The sequence below is a fragment of the Sciurus carolinensis genome, chromosome 3 (assembly GCF_902686445.1).
Source record: "Sciurus carolinensis chromosome 3, mSciCar1.2, whole genome shotgun sequence".
Lineage (NCBI taxonomy): Eukaryota > Metazoa > Chordata > Mammalia > Rodentia > Sciuridae > Sciurus > Sciurus carolinensis.
In genome coordinates, this window is record NC_062215.1 from 108,231,769 (window position 1) to 108,236,008 (window position 4,240).

A 4,240-nucleotide genomic window follows, 5' to 3' on the forward strand; every position below is an offset into this window, starting at 1 on the left:
AAACTCTGACTATACCTGTTAAATAAGCTAGAGAACATTGGCCCGAGACTCTCCCTACTTTTAGTTGCAATGTCACAAACTGCAACCTAGTTCAATGCATAAACAAGGTGAAACCTTAGCTGGATGTTAGCCCATCTCAAACAGGCAAGAGTCAGCAACAGGAGGTGACCAGTTGGTCTAGTCATGCCCAAATACTTCATCACATCATGCCTGGGTGAGGGAGATGTCTAGCTGTAGTCAATTAAGTGATTCCTCTACTCTGTTTCCATGTTGGACTCATAAAAGGCAAATTAGTCCAATTAGACCTGATAGATAAATTTATATTAGAAACAAAGAACATTTTCTATAGATGAAAAAGGTTACCCCATCTACTTTGCATCCATGTTTGGCTCATGAGAGCTTACTGCTTGCACCATAGGATGGAGCTGTCTGAACCTCTTCTGACTCTGAACGTGGTTGCCCTTCTCATGAATTGTTCTCTGCTCAAATTATGCTTTGCTAAATTAAAAAGAAAAAAAGGAAATAAGCTATCATAATTTCCTCAAGTTTGTTCTTTTCCTCCAGTATTTTGTTGTCTGTTTCAGGTATTTTACCTTACTTTTTTTCTATATAAATTTTAGAATCACTTTACTGATGTCTACACAGTAACCTGCTGGTATTTGATTGGGATAACACTGACACCATAGATTAAGTTTAAAATACATGACATCTTAAAACAATTAAGTCTTCCAATCCATGAACCCAGAATCTCTCTTTAGATTATTTTTCTTTCCTTGAGCTTTATAGTTTCCACATAGAGATCTCACACGTTTTGTTAGATTATAGCTAAGCATTTCATATTTTAGTATTATCGAAAAAATAATATTTTTAAATTTCAAATTCCAACTGTCAACTACTGATGTATAGGAAAGCACTGACTTGCATATTGACCTAATATCTTCTGACCTTTCTACATTCACTCATTGGTTCCAGAACTTTTTGCTGTGTTGGTGATTCTTTGGGACTTTCCCCATAAACCATGTCATCTACAAATAAAATACACTTTCTTTTCTTTCTTCCTGATTTATTCACCTTTTATTTTCTTTCCTTTTCTTATCACATTAGCCAAGATTTTCAGAATATGTTAAATAGAAGTAGTAAGGATGTCTTTGCTTTGTATCTGACTACAGAGAAAGCATCCATTTCCTACTGCTATGATCTTAACTATAAACATTTGTAGGTGTTCTTCGTCAAGTTGAGGTTATTTTCTTCTGTTCCTAAGATATATGTTTTGTATCATTTCAAACTGCAATTTTCTCTCAAGTTTCAGTATTCTACAAGTGATGTCTCCTGATATTTGCCCATGGTTGATCATTTCCTTTTATGCTTGTAATTTTATGAGTTTTCTGTTTCTGTGTAAATATAAACTATTCTCTGCTCACAAAGATTCACCTATCACTGAATTTGCTTGAATGTATTCCTTGAATAGATTTTGAAAGGAAGTAACTAGCTTAGTCTTTAATATTCTCTTTAAAAATCTCTTTTCATCCATGCACCTAGGAGGCAAAGTTAAGAGGTGAATAATAGATGTGGATTCAGTGTTTTGGTTAGTTACAGAATCTTGGTTAAGTTTTTCAATTCCAAATTTCTTTAATGCTACCATTTCTTTATATAAAAAATTAAGATTGTAAAGTTCACCATTCATTTTTACTCAAAGTGTTTAAAGGAAGCTCGACACCTCTATATTACTAAGTCTGTGAACTCCCTAAATGGTGTTGCAAACTGACTTTAAGGTGGTCATTTATCTTTGCTTCTGTTTGGCTCTACAGAAAAGGTGATGGGATGCCACTCACATGATTGTATTACACTAGATGGCAAAGCAATGGGAAGTCACTTCAGTGATTATGTTACATTAAATGACAAAGAGTATGAATTTTACCCCTGTGATTACAATATTTGAAGATTCTGTCTTGCTTGCAGCCTCTCTATTGCTGGCTTCAAAAAAGTAAGCTGTCATGAATCATTCAGCCCTAAGGAATTAATTCTGATAACAACCTGAGGGAACTTAAATTTGAGTGGCTTTCCCCAGAGGAGTTTTAAGGTGAGAGCTCACCTCCTGACCCACAGAAACTTAGAGGTAATAAATGCAAATTAAGTCTCTAAGTTTATAGTAATTTGTTTACAGCAATTAGTGAATATAAGCACCAAGTTTCAGTTAAGTGGGTTAAGGTCTTTTAATGGCTTCACAGAAGTCAAGAGATGACCAACTGGGCATGGTGTCACACTCCTGTAATGCCAGCAGCTCAGAAGGCTGAAGAAGGAAGACCTCGAGTTCAAAGCCAGCCTCAGCAATAGTGATGCACTAAGCAACTCAGTGAGAACCTGTCTCTAAATAAAAAATACAAAATGGGACTCGGGGTATGGCTCAGTGGTCAAGTACCCCTGAGTTCCATCCCTGGTACCCCCCCCAAAAAAAAAGAGGTGATCAGGATTAAAAAACTAAAGTCTGCTTTCAAAACAATCATCACATTTGTTTAGAAAAGTAAAGAGAGAAAAAGAGAAAGGAAGAAGAAAGATCTCCTTTTATGAAAAGTCTTCTTTATTTCAGAAAGGCACTGGATTTTGATTTTTTAGTCCATAGTTATGTAAGGGAACAAATATAAAGTAACAATACTTTTATGATCTGAGGGCTTAATGTAGAAATGCACTATTTAGTCTTTTTAGTTTGTATACATTCATGTATACTTATACTTTATGATCAGCTGTACACACAAACTGTCTCCAAGTTTGATTTCTTCATTTCAAACTTGGATTTTTAATACTATTTGTATCAGCCACCTAAGATACTAAAGTATTGCCATGTAGAATGTGAGGAATAAAAGTCAATTTCAAAAAGCGTATTTCCCACCTGTTTGACAGTTATGGTCCTTCAGCCATGTGATAAAGTAATTCCCAAAATGCTTGACTCAAATTTGGTTTATCAAATACCGTTCTGCAAAAAAGCCCCATTCAGGTCAGACTCAGGCTAAAAAGCTACGCTGTGAAAAATTACCCACATTTCCACTAAACAGCTTGTGAACACACCAAATATGACATACCCTCCCTTCCTGTACCTTGGTTAACCAGCTTTGCTTTTTTTCCCAGAACATAGATCAAACTCTTGACTTCTTATTACAGACTGAAGTGATACTTGCTCTGTCCCTTCCCTGCCCCGATTTTGCATTTGACATTTACTGTCATAAAGAAGAATTACACTTCTGAATTAATACCACAAAAAAGCAAACGACCTATATACTCAGCTTTCCCAGATGACCTGTGGTAGTTCCCTAAGCATTTTTTCACATCATAGAAGACTTTGAAGTCATCTCTCCCAAAATAAATATATTTCTTTCTCCTTGGCTTTGTGGAATAGGGTTAATAGGAGATGCTGCCTTCATGTAAGCTAATCTTTAATATAATTCCAAAGAATAAGCAATAAGCAATGCCAGTTAGATTATATGTGATTTTCAAGTTCTTACTGCAAATAAATGCTTTGCCAACTATACAGGTATTAGGGTGCTTATATATAAAAACTTGCTTATGGAAGCCGGGAGAGTAACCCTAAATGTTTGTTTTCTTCTGTATCAATGACAATATGCTTGTCTGTGCAGTATCTACAATTTGCATTTTAATCTCTCCTGCCAGGGGAATAAACAGTACTCTGGTGATGACTATACAGAACCAGCAACAAAGTAAATAGTCTCTACAGATACTAAGAGGATAAGCTAGAAGCAGGAAGAATTGACTTCCAATTTCAGCCCTGCCACTGACGAGTCCAAATATCTCCAAATTCCTGCCTTCTTAACTCTATGTCCTATTCTCACTGTTCCAGAATCACACTGAAGTACCTTCAGCCTGTCAGGCAGTCAGCAAATGGCAGGAAGGGTTGCTATTGTGCCTGAGAAAGGTGCTGTACAGTGCCTTTCATCTGAATGACTTTCATGCATATTCCACTGGGTGTTTGTGATCTCAAAGAACAGAAAGCATGCCCCACCTAGAAACCTTTTCATATTTTATTATTTATTTCTTACCATACAGACTTCCTTTTTTTTCTCGAAATGACTAATTCTGTAGATTAACCCCAAGTTTACACGCATGCGCGCACGCACACACACACACACCCACACACACACCCACACACACACACACACAGCTCAAAATCAGTGAGGGCTCGTTAACATATAGTCCAGATTTTTCCCTTAAGAACAACTGTATCACCAGA